The sequence below is a fragment of the Myiozetetes cayanensis genome, unplaced genomic scaffold (genome assembly GCF_022539395.1).
Source record: "Myiozetetes cayanensis isolate MyiCay16 unplaced genomic scaffold, myiCay2020 scf12, whole genome shotgun sequence".
Classification (NCBI taxonomy): domain Eukaryota; kingdom Metazoa; phylum Chordata; class Aves; order Passeriformes; family Tyrannidae; genus Myiozetetes; species Myiozetetes cayanensis.
In genome coordinates this window covers 29,907,020-29,920,390 of record NW_026086826.1, presented here as the reverse complement: position 1 = coordinate 29,920,390, position 13,371 = coordinate 29,907,020, and positions in this window count along the sequence as shown.

Sequence of the window (13,371 nt, the reverse complement as noted above, 5' to 3'; positions counted from 1 at the left end):
CGTGGTGACTTGACAGAAAGCATATTGGGGCCAGTTTAAACACAATCTTATTTTTGATCCTGAAGGATTTTATTGTGGTCAAGGGAATAATTTGTGGACATCAGCAGTGGCACATCCTGCTTGTTTTAGGGAATGTTGGGCTAAAGGCTGTGATCACATTATCCTTATGGCATAGGAAAAGGCCCATGTTATTTATTGATATATTTATGTATTTGCATGCATGAACCACTGGCCATGGTGACACACCTGAAGCAGAGGATGGCTCTTGGCAGCCTGATCCTGTGGTTGTGGCTCTGCCCATGTCTTGCTCAGTCTTACCAAGCTTGAAAGGGGCATGTTTTGTCCCTGCATTCCGAGGTGTCCCAAGCCAAATGGATTAATGATGGCACTGTGGGGATGCCCAGTGGGTCAGGGTGCAGGGCATGGTACACAGATCAAGGGTCTGGCTTTGTACATTTTGTATGTCCATCTTACACTGATTTTATTCCATTTCACAGAGCTTTTCTTGATGCTGTTGGACAATAAAACTGTACTGAAGACACTAGGTAAGTGAGATATTACATTTTAACAAGGTGCATAGGGAAATGTAAATCCAGAAAATGTTCTTAGAATGGAGAACCAGCAACCTGAAGGGGAAAACTGAACCCCTTGTGTGCAGCCAAAGAATTACCCCTAAAATGACAGGACAAAGGTAACTGTGCTAGCATTTGGAGGACCTTGGAGGTATAGATACCTGATTATTGTAATTGATAATTGTAATTAACCAATGTGTAAGCCAAGAAACGGGGTAGAACTTCAGCCTCTCCTTCAGAGAGGACATTTCTCCTAGGGAAGCAGCATTTTCTGCAGCTGGAAAATCAGCCAGCACAGTCCACCTTCCACCTGACTCTGCACACAGTGCCACGAGCTCTTTTCAGTCTGATTTTGCCTCAGGTGGTTCTTCAGCTTTCCAAGGTGATGGAAAATCAGGGAGATAGGATAGTGCTGTTTTTCTGAAGGCTACCCTTCCCCACTTGTTGCTTTGGGATTGTACCTGCTAAAGAACTTACATGTTGCAACGGGATTTTTTTTCTTAAAAAGTAAAATGATTTGCTGTGGCAGGTTCACCACCAGGTGGAGATTGGATGCATCAACTAAGTGCTCTTTTGGTTTCTAGCATGTAAATCTCCTTTGCAAAAAACGAGTATTTTTGTTTCTGTCCCTCGAGGTCCCCTTCGGTGCAGGTGAGAGCATCCTGTGGAACACAGAACCTCTGTCACCCTCAGCACTTTTGCATTCGCTGACGTTTCTGGAGGAAACGATTCCCCGAAGCCTTTCCTGTTTCTATTTTAGGTTTAACTGCATGTGAAAGGCTACGTAAATTCACACCTCTTCTAGGGCAAGGGTTCAGGACAAAGAACCCAATGAAAGCATTGACATGCTCCAGGAATGCCGCCAAGAGAAGGGCACAGCGAGTGGCAGCAGGGAAAATGTTGCCCCCCAGCACTGGTGCTGCTCCACTCTGCACCGAGGCATGAAAGCCCAGGTTTACAAGCACTGAATTTATCCTCCAGCCTCTTCAGTACCTTTCAAGTGTTTCCCCCTCCTTTGTGACCGTGGCGATCTCGTCCTGTTTTATGCTGCAGCGGTTTCCTGGCAGGTGACCCAGTTCTGTTTCTTCGGTCTGTGCTTTTTCCCTGCTCTCTCACTGCAAAAGGAGCTCAGTCTGAAGTTTGCCATCATCATTTCGACACGCTGCACCCGGAGCAAACACACTCCAAGGCTGATGGGTACGCAGATACCAGAGCAATTCTGGATGTCCCAAAATGTTCTGGAAAAATAGAAGGACCTTTGGAGGAAGTCGATGTCTTGAAGCTCCTGTTTCTGCCTTCTGCTGATCAGGACTGTGTTAACAGAAGTGTTTGGTTATGCAGTGCTTTGATCTTTCTTGTGGTCACCCACTGGTTTGTCTGATCAGGCAGCTGGGCTGCACTTCTGTCCCTTCATTCCATGTCCTCCTGGAATGCTGTGCTCAGTGGGGTCCTGCTTTCATTGGCACCCCTGGATTGGGCTGGAAACAAAAATACTCATTTTCCAGTTTTAAACCCAGGGAGGTTCACTTATTCTTCCAGGAATATCACAGCAAAAAAGGTGCCTCGTTTATGGAGTTTCCAGACCACTGTAATTTTGGAATTGCCTGGAAAACTAAAGAAGTCTGTTCCAGGCAAAAATTCATAGGAATTCAGAGGGTGGGAGAGCTGGGAGCTGGACTAGGAAAACTACCATGGACAGGGGTAAGGAATGCTCGTGCACAGGCTGGGGCTGCCTGCACTCACCTGGTCCAGGGACACAGGGAGCAGGAGGGTGAGGTGGGAGCTCAGGTCCGTGGGGTAACCGTGGGCACTGATCACTGCATATGAAAATGGGAGTGTACCTTGTTATCCAAATCAGCTTGAGCTGGGCTGTTTGTTTTGAGTTTTTTTGCTCCTGGAATTATAAAACAAAACAAAACAAAAAACCCAAACCAAACCAACAAACAAAAAACCCCAACAACAACAACAACAAGTGTAAAAAAAATAGGCAGATGGCATAAAAAGCTGTGGCTGACTTAGGCAAGACCTGAGCAAGTTTGAACCCCATTTTTCCCCCCCTTTTCAGAGAAGCTTCCTTTTGCACTCCAGCTGCTGAAAAAGACACACAAATCCACTGCTTGTGTTTCATTGGCAAGCCAGTAAGAGTTTCGAGGAATGCTTTCCAATATGAAACATTGTATTTTTACAGGGAAAACCCAGTTCAACAAACCCTTTCCATGCTTCTGTTTTTAATGAAGTCTCCGAGCTCTTGTTTTAATCCTCTGACATTCTTGACAGATTCAGTTATGAGCAAGGCTTGGGTACCAATCCAGTACCCCAAGGGAGCCTACAAGGAAGATGGGGAGAAACCATTTACCAGGGCATGGAGTCATGGGATAAGGGGGAATGGCTTTAAGCTGAAGGAGGGTAGATTTAGATTAGCTCTTGGGAAGGGAATTGCTGGCTGGGAGGGTGGGCAGGCCCTGGCACAGGGTGCCCAGAGAAGCTGTGGCTGCCCCTGGATACCGGGAGTGTCCCAGGCCAGGTTGGACGGGGCAGGTCCAAGGTGTCCCTGCCCAGGGCAGGGGGTGGAAACGAGATGAGCTTCAAGGTGCCGTCCAACCCCACCCAGTGTGTGATTCTGTGAGTGAAACTAAAGGGGAGAGAGTGACTTTACCTGAGATGTGCCTGTTGAGGGGAGATGTGCAATGAGACACCTGCAGAGCTCTGTGTGGTGAGCGGGTTCCTGCCAGGCAGGTCTGTTTGCCGGATCCCTGTGTGATATCAGGACTGCAGGGCATCTGCACACTGCTGGTACGTGGTAAACACCAATTTGATACCAAACCAGAGAGCAAAAGAACACAAGAATTGCGTCCTTTTGCTCAGTTTAAGTGACCCAAACCAAGGCTGAGCTGTGTCCCTGGGAGGTGACTGGATGCTGAATTCATGGAGTTTTCAGTGGGAGTGGGTGGATGAAGCCCCTGCAGAAATGGTTTCCAGAGCTGTGTTTTGTTTTTCAGACGAAATGTATTAGACAAGTTTATTCTTTTCCTCATTTGCACTCTTGGTAGTCACAAATTCAGTCTTGCCTGACCAGTCTTGCTGACAAACAAGCCCTAAATGACTTAAACCCAGCTCGAAGCTCTCTAGGACGAGCTTTTTCCGAGGAGTGTGGATGAAAGGAGGATGAAGCACAGCATTTCATCCCATATGGTAGTTTGAGGCAGAGGCTGACTGAGAATTTCATCCTAGCTATGATCTGTCCCTTTTTTTTTTTTTTTTTTTTTTTTTAGGTCACAAGACTTTTAAATCCTTTTTGTGGTGAATTTGAAGGAAAAGGCCATAAACATAAGCTCTTCTATAAACATAAGCTTTTGGCACCCACGCTCTGGAGAAAATCTGTGGATTTTTTTTTAAATTTCTAATAATTTTTAGAGACCTTTTTTTGGATGCACTCATCTCTGGGCGTATTTTTCCCCCAATTTAAACTGCACCTATTAGAATGGAAAAGAGTTTTTGTCGTTTCTCGAATGAAGGAAAACAAATTTCCTTTATTGGCAATTGTTATTGGCAATTGTTACCAAACCTAAACCCTGAACTTGTTGTGATTCTGGGATGTTTTAGCACAGCCCCTGGTTTTTTCCCCACACACAGCTCTCCATATGCTTTGTATTTCCCATGTAGACATTTGATCACAGCTCCAAAATACGTCAGGAGATTTTGTAACTGCCTTACATAAAGAAGCGTCAGCTGACATTTTATCTGCTTTTTGTCACTGCCTGTAACTCATAGGAGGGTAATTGCTCCTGCTATGCCATTTATAGAAAGGCTTGCATATCAAAATACTATTTCTGTGGGGAGCCTCCACAGAAAATCCCTCCTTGCAGACGTTTCTAAATATTGCATTCCATGCTGCAGAGAGGCTGGAATTTTCTTTTAACGACTTCCTGCTCAACTTTCAGTGAAATCTGTCATCCAGCCTCACGCTCTTCTGTTGTGCAGCTCAAAGCTGCAAATGCCATTGTTTGTGTTTCCCCATCGCTTTGAGGACATTAAAGCGGATGAAGGAAACTGAAGTAGGTTTTACTGAGTAGAAAATTGCTTTCTTACATAAAACACATCCTCGGGTACTGAGGTTTATTTAGTTTTATTCATTGATTCCCTTTCTTGTTTGGTTTACAGGAAGTAAACATTATTTCCTGCAAATAAGATTTTTTTTTCTTTCGACAAGAGCATTTACCAGACCAATTTACAACTGTTCATCCAGTGACCTCTGCTTTGCAGGGTTTTGTAGAGTTTCTGAGAATCCAGAGCTCCATAGAATCACAGAATGGTTTGGGTTGGAAGGGACCTTAAAGCTCATCTCATTCCACTCCCTGCCCTGGGCAGGGACACCTTCCACCAGCCCAGTCCAACCTGGCCTGGGACACTTCCAGGGATGGGGCTTTGATCCACAGGACCTCCCCACGCTCACAGGGAGGAACTCTTCCCAACATCCCACCTATCCCTGCCCTCTGGCAGTGGGCAGCCATTCCCTGTGTCCTGTCCCTCCATTCCCTTGTCCAAAGCCCCTCTCCAGCTCTCCTGGAGCCCCTCCAGGCCCTGCAAGGGGCATTTTTTGCCTGCTTGGAACACTCTGAGGAGGGGGAAGCTCCACTGTGCAGTTGAGTGCTGTGACCTTCCCTCAGGGCCCCAGAGAAGGGGCCACCAAGGTCCATCCTTCGCTGGGGATTAGAAGTGTATTAAAATACCCTCTCCACCTCTTCCCAGCAGGGAGGCTGGAGGAGTCATCTGGTGTCAGCCAAAGGAAAATGTTCCATGACACAGATCCCCTGGGGATGGACAGAGCCTGCACAAATTACAGCTCCACCAGGGCGGGGAGGTTCCTGGAGCAGGTCGTGCCCAGCGCAGGATACCCAAACTCCTAAGTCTCCTTTGTAGTCATCTCCATTTCCACAACGAAATCAGCAGTGTTTTCCAATGCTTTTGGAATGGCTTGCCACCTTGCCTCACTTCCAACATACTCTTACCATTAAAAAAAGCAGGAAGAAATTAAGAAATAAAAGGAGTGAAGTGATATCAGATGAGCTGGTTACTGGTGAGGGAAAAGGACACAGAGAGTCGATTAAAACTTGTCCCATGATCCTTTTCCTTAACAGACCTCTAGAAACTCAAATCATTTGTAGTTACCAGTGGGAATTGAAGGCACTTTAAGAAACACTGTGAGCTGATCTGCTTAATCAGAACACAGTTTAATCCAGAAAGATTTTGCCAAGACAATGAACATCTCAGGAGAGAGAATCTGGAGAAAGTCCCACTTTCTTCAAAGTGAAATTAGATGATTGGGAAGGAGACATCACATCATGTTACGTCTTGTCAAGACATATGACTCTAAGCAAAGGCACATCATCTAGAAATTGTTCAAATGCATTTCTGCTTTTTGAGACAGTCAATTATGTAATGGCATAAAAACCTGGCTGGTTTGCTGGGCTTTAAAATCCAGCCTCCAAGGGAAACTGTGCCGTGGAGATACTCATCAGGAGATAAAGCCTCACTGGTTTTGATTTCTTTTCCTTATGATTTTCAGTGAGGGAAGATGTATCATGATAAATATAAAAATAGAAAATAATTAAGGAGATACAAACTCTGCAGTGGCTGTAAGAGATCAGACCCCACAGCCCAGCTGGCTTAGGATCTGCCAGGGAAAGCATGTGCTGTTTCCTCTTGGTGCTGGAGCTGTGCTAGTGCTTTCATCCCGTGTCAGGAACGTCCTCCACTTATCACTCCCATTTGTGTGTGTGAGGGAACCAGAACCCAGCCAGCTGCACCCCTGCAGAGACCATGTGCCTGCAGGAACAGCCTTTCCAAAGAGAAAAACTGGGCAATAGAATCACAGAATCACAGAATCATTTCAGCTGGAAAAGACCTTGAAGGTCATCAAGTCCAACCATAATTCCTGAGGGCATGTGCTCTCAAAAAAGAGTGTTTGCTCCATTGTCAGCACACAGGTTAAGGACTAGCTCCTGTTGGGCTGAATTACTGTTTGTACAAGCAATGTGTATGATTTTATGGTTCTTATTCCTGTCCTCGTAATTCATCCTGCATCAGCAGTGTCGATGGTGTTCCTTTGTGGAACAGCTGTATGTTTGGGTTCACATTGACATGACTCTCTTCCACTATTTCTCTGCTTATCCAGAGGCAGCCTCCAAAGTATTTTTGGCTCTGTTTCTCATCCTGACCCTCAGTGAAGAGCAGATAAATCACCCAAACCCAACTGAAAACATTTCAGCGTGTCTCGTTCACTTGTTTCCGCCAGCTGTGGAAATTCTGTGCTGGTGCCACTCTGTGCCTCACCGTGTTCCCCTTACAGGCAGTTCATTAAGTAAATGAGGGCTTTGCAGCATGTCCTGGCAGTGAGTGTTATTTTGGGGTTTCATTTGGGATGGCATTTTTCCTGGGATTGTTTTGGAGAGAGTTGGCAGCAACCCGGGGCCAGTCAGCACCCTGCGCTGGAGGGAGGCCAGGCCTGGCTGGAAATAGCAGGGTTTGTGTCACCACTGGAGCTCTGTCTGGGCAGCTAATTCTGGGCTGGTGCTTCTCTGAGCCACCAGCAGTTCCCTTGTGTGACGTTGCAGCCCATCACGAAGGCTCTCACAGCCCTGTGGTGCCCCGGTCAGCGGCTGGCGGTGGGGCCGGAGGGAATTGCCACTCCCTGCTGTCCCAGGGAGCTTTTCCTTCTGTGCCTGCAGCTCCAGGAGAGTTCCAGCTCTTCCTGGGGAGAAAGCACCTGATGCTGTGCAGCCCTGCCTTTCCTCCTGACTGGATTTTCGTGGCCAGAGCTGCCGTGCAAACAGCTCCTCTGCCCACAGACACAACCCCTCTGCCCTCTCTCCTGGATTCAGGGAGCTGGGATGATCCTGGGTCAGGCCCTTGTGCAGCTGGGAATGGAAATGGGGATGTGGCAAATGAGACCTCGTGAACTTCCATTCCCTGAACTCAGCTGAAACGGCTGGAGCTCCTGGCCATACCCATGAAACACGGGGAGCTCCCCCACAGCAGTTCCTGGGTGTTGTAACTCAGCTCCTGGGGATTTTAAATGTTTATGGATTTTCCAGGGGGTAGGAAAGAGGGGAAATAATTGCGTGTAGAACATTTTTGTTATAGTTGACTGGTAAGAATGATTTGCCTCTTGCCCAAGGCTCCCTGTCCCTGCTGTTCAGCACTAATGGGTAAAGGCAGGGCTGTAAGGAGTCACATATTCTTGTCCCACCATGAGCAAAGCTTAGCAGGGAAGAAAACTCCCCCAGAAATGCAAAGCACAGCAGGAATCACCAGGTAATTCAGGTAACATCCTTTCTCTGTGCGCTGCATCCACTGTGCATAAAATATTTTAATATCAGGTGATGTGTTACCTGCTCCCAAAAACAAGTCTCTGCAGCTCCATGGAGATTTACACTGCAATGATTTGGACACTCTGCAGGTCTTATCCTCAGGGTGGAATATGTTCATGGCTGCCAATTACCTGCAAGTCCTCCTGAGCACAAGGCAGTGCCAGATCAGTGTGAAATAAAGAACTTATGCACAGCATCAGAATTTGGACAGTTAAATCTTCATGGTGAACAGGAGTGAATAAGATCCAAAGGGTCCTTACACTGCTGGGTAACACTTACCTAACTGCAACGTGGAACCAGTTCCTATGAAGAAATCCCTGTATGACTTTAGGCTTTCAGTCATCAAAAATAGCGTTGATTGGGGTAATGTGTTTTATTTCATACCCTAAGGCTGTTTGCATTTCATCCAGGTGAACATTTCAAAACTTCCCCTTCCCAGGTGTTCTGATTCCAACTTCATTAGGAGGGTAATTTTAATTTTCCTCTTTCTAAGCTGTTCTTTTTTCCTCTGATGCTTAACCAAAATATTAATGAAGTTTTCACCTCCTGTGGATTAAGACTGGCTTTTCCACCTGGCATAACCCTGTCCTTGTCTTAAGGTGAACCTTTTTCTCTTGCTTTGACTTTCACATAGCCACGTTTAACATCTTTTGAAATTACCAGTATGTGGAATCAGTCCTGGTTTTGGGATGGAGTGCTCTAATCCCAGCTGAGGTCAGACAGGAGCACTGCTAGAGAACGTGTCTTTAAGAATATTTATCCATGTTCATATCCAGGTCTGGAAGGGTATATTTGAAGCTTGTGGCAAACAATGTATTCTACATTTGCATCATTTTTGTTTAAAACCCATCACAGTGGTTTTTCCTGAGTATACACAAAGGGCTTTGTTTGGACAAGAGCTGAAATTATTTCAGTCCAGCCCGGTGTAGGGACTCACCCCCTGCCCCTTCTATGCATCTGTGATAGATTACAAGTGTGGCTTCCTAGAGAGGTTTTAGAATTCCAAATCATTTAGGTTGGGAAAGACCTCCAAGCCCACCCTGTGCCCCATCCCCGCCTTGTCACCCAGCCCAGAGCACCGAGTGCCACGGCCAGGCCTTCAGGAATAAAAGGTAATAATTAACAAGCAGGTAACCAAACTAACAGAAACAAATGGTTTGTTTAGTTACTCAATAAAGGGCCATTAGGCAAATTGGATTATCACAGATTTGAATTGACGAGCATCCTGAAACAATCCCCACACATTCTGTGCCACAACTCTCCCTGCCTGAGGACACACCACACACTCCTCCTCCTTCTGTCCATACGACGTGAGGTGGGGTGGGAGCTGTGTCACAGGGTTGTTTGCCTTCTCCAGGTCCAAGAACTGCTCTGCTCGCTGAGGGTGTCACAAACCTCACCTCCTGAGAGCTGGGCTTAGGGTGAGACACCAGGTGACTCCCGTGCCCCTGGGACAGTGCCTGCAGCTCAGACACTGCGCTCAGTAAATGCTGGGCATGCCTAGTCGATGGCTTTTGACCTGCTGTTGTTCTTCTGCCTGTTTGACAGCCCAGAGAATCAGGGTGAAAGCTCTGATTTAACACCCTCCGTGGATCCCATTTGCACCAGGGGCTTGTTCTGCTCAAAAAAAGGTAAAATTAACAATGGCAGGTGGAATTCCTGGTCCAGGAAAACAGTAAAATATCTGGACCTTTTACACTGAAGAATAAAAAAACCTTAGAAAGAAAGGGTCTTGATACAAGATTTGTTTTCAAGACTTCAAAAGTGAATGAAACTTCCAAAACTTCAGGTGCTGTTTTGTTCAAGCTTGGAGTAAAAGTGCCACTTTATTCCCAGGAGTAGGAATCTGCCCCTCCAAAATTCAACCATCCCTTCTCAAGGGAGTTTTACAGAACTGCTGACTGAAGGGATGACAGGTTCTTATAAAACAAAGTGTGACTGCAACATTGTGAAAAGGAATAAAAATTCTGCCATCTCAAGTGCCAAACTCCTTGAAATTTCCAGCAGACTGATAATGGGCTGGTGAACATTAAACAAGGGATACTCAGTGCTAATGCTTTCCTCACTGAGGGAACCACCCACTTATTAGTAAATTAACCCAGTAAGACTTGGAGGTTGGTCCCATCCCACACCAGAGAGGGATATGGTGGGTTTTAGTGCAATTCCACCTACATCTGGCATTCCCTCCTGAGCAGAGAAGAGCTGGAAGGAGTTCAGACCCAGAAATAGAAGAGGTAAGTGCCTGGAAGGCTGAGGTAATGAGAGGGTAGAAAGCAGGTAAATACACAGCCTAACTTGGCTGAGTGACAGCTCACCATCTATGGCCACACAGCAGAAGAGTTTCAGGTGTCTTTAAAAATAGCAGGCAAGCTAATGGAGGAAATATTCCTCTGGATGCAAGGGAGGGATCCTTGGACAAGAATGTCTTGTAGATCATCCCATTCTCTCCCTGGGAAGCGGTGGAAACATCAGAGGGTGCTGAGCAGCACATGAAGAAGGGGAGGTGGCAAGAAGCCTGGGAGAAAGAAACAAAGCAGGCACAAACAAGAGGCAGCAGGGAGGGGAAAAAAGAACTGTCCTGTTCTCTCCTCTTCCCAGCAATACTTGGCCAGTCCTCCCATTACTGCACTGGGAATGACTGCTGGAAGGCAACCATCCTGCTGAGCAGTGCAGGTTTCCTCTGGTAGAGCCTCTCCAAGTGCAGCTGATTTGGATGTTTTGTCTCAGCCACTGGGAATTCAGTCAGTGCTGCTTAGGACATGCATTCCATCCCAATGACAGCGGGATTTAGGTGAGCAGCACACACTGCAATTGCCCTCTGTCCAGGGGCTGGAGCAGAGAGCTCTGGGGTGCAGAGCCTGAGCTCTGGGGTGGCCTGGGGGCAGGGGAGGGGGCACATGCCCACCCTGGGCAGTCAGAGCAAGAAATGCCCATCACCTGCAGTGACACCAACGGACTGGGCAGTCACTGCCTGTCCAGCCTGGAGAAGAGGAGGCTCCAGGGAGACCTGAGAGCCCCTTCCAGTGCCCAAAGGGGCTCCAGGAGAGCTGGAGAGGGACTGGGGATGAGGAAATGGAGGGACAGGACAAGGGGGAAATGGCTTTAAGCTAAAATAGGATAAATTTAGTTGGGATATGGGGAAGAAATCCTGCCCTGTGAGGGTGGGCAGGCCCTGGCACAGGGTGCCCAGGGAAGCTGTGGCTGCCCCTGGATCCCTGGGAGTGTCCAAGGCCAGGCTGGACGGGGCTTGGAGCAACCTGGGCTGGTGGGAGGTGTCCCTGCCCAGGGCAGGGGTGGCACTGGATGGGCTTTAAGGTCCCTTCCAACTCCAAAGCATCCTGGGATTCTATGATTGTATTATTTCATAAATGATAACATTCCACATCGATCCCTCAGTGATGTGTTATATCCCTAATGGGCCAACAGGAATCAGAAGGCTTGAGAAGCAAACTGGAAAGGTGGAGCATGGGTGGAAAAGGCTTCTGGCAGCAGGATTCGTTTGGTGACCTTTACCCTTCTGCAGTGTTATGATAAATTCAAAGGAAATTGGATGTTTGTAACAAGTAATGGCCTGGAAGAGCAGCCTGCAGCCTTGGGCAAAGCTGAAAACCTAAGACGTAGCAAATTAATCATTAAGCACAGTAATGGTTTGTTTTCAACAGTTTATTATACAAAAAGCAGTTTGTTGTTGTCATGTACTCGTGCTTTAGACTTTTCTCCTGGTTGGGCTTAGAATGGTTTACGTATCCAGAATGCAGAAAGGATTTTGTCTTGGAAAAATGAATGTGTGAACACGGGAGTTAATTTCCCTGATGGAAATGATCCCTTAGGATCCTGAACAAATAGAGAAGGTGACCATCTATGACCCATTCCAGAGTAGTCTTCAAACATACAGTTAAAATAAAGCATACACTTGCATTTCCTTGACATCAGTGGGACTTCAGCAGTGATGTCCTGATTAGAGAAGCTTCCACCACCTCCTAGTTCTGCTGATTTAAAACTGGACTGAGATAGAAGTTCCTAATCCTGTCTGTATTTTTATGTGGTGTTCAATTCCACCAGCACAACAGAATAAAAATGCAGTGACAAGTCTATACAGAAGTGTATGGGGTTATTTGTGGCAAAATTTTATAGAGCTTTTGCACAATTTTTCCCCCCAGGAAGCTTCATCTGGGGGCATAGGGAGAGATGTTTGATCAGGGAAGATGCAGCAGGGAAGATTTTTACATTCATTGGAGTAGATGCCACCCTGCCACGTGGAAAGGGAAGAGGCAGCCAGCAAGGAAACAAGGGTTTATTCTGATAAGCACAGTGCTGGAAGAAGCTCTGGGTGCTTGGCATCAAATTAGAGGGAATGCTGATGTAAACTGTGCTGAACTTGTGTCAGGGCTGGTTTGCTGCTGCTGCCTGCTGAGCTCTGGGGATTGGCAGCCCCTGCTGAGGGCTGGGATGGTTTGTGTTGCTGCTGGAGTTTGGGAAAAAAGGTAAGGACAACAAAGGGAGAAGGGGTGGGGTGTGCAAACCCAGAAGTGCAGATGCAGCTGTAGGTGAGGCCCCTGCAGCAGTCAGGGCTGTTTCACAGGGCAGAATTGTCCCAAAGAAAAGGTGGAACAAAGATAAACTCCTGAAGTGTCTCCAGCACAAGAACTTGGTTCTCCTTATTTTCTCTATCCATTTCCAACAATCCACTTGCTTGAGTTCCCTGTTAGCACGGTCATTCTTCACCAGAGTCTTTATGGAATTACCAAAATCATTTGGGTGCTGCTTTTCTCCTGGGTTTCATTCCCTTGCCTGCTCCTGGAAGTGTCCTGGCACGGGACTGTCTCCAGGAATGGGCTCGTGTGTCATACTGGAACATTCCAATGGCATGGACCAACAGAAATACAGTTTATAGCTTAATCTGTATTCTTTCTTCAGCTGTTTTACTTGGCAACTTCAGTGGAGTTAGCCCTTTTGTACTCGTGGTAAATATGGAGTGAAGTCCCTTCAGGGAATTTATTTTGGGAATATCCAGGAATGTAAAGAAGCATAATCATTGAGGACTAAGCTGTTGCACCCATTTAGTCATTAATAAAAGGGATTATGCTCTATCAAATAATAACATCCTCTACTAATTCCTGTATAAGATTTGTTTTATTTGGAAAATTACTGTGTATTCTTTTCCAGTAGATAGTGATACTTGCAAAGGGTGAGTAGATTAAACATGAATCATGTGGTCATAGAATGTCCTGAGCTGGAAGGGACCCACAAGGACCATCCAGTGCAACTCCTGGCCCTGCACAGACACCCCAACAATCCCCCCCGTCCCTCAGAGCGTTGTCCAAACCCTCCTGGAGCTCTGGCAGCCTTGGGGCTGTGCCCACTGCCCTGGGCAGCCTGGGCAGTGCCAACCACCCTCTGGGGGAAGAACCTTTCCCTGAGATCCATCC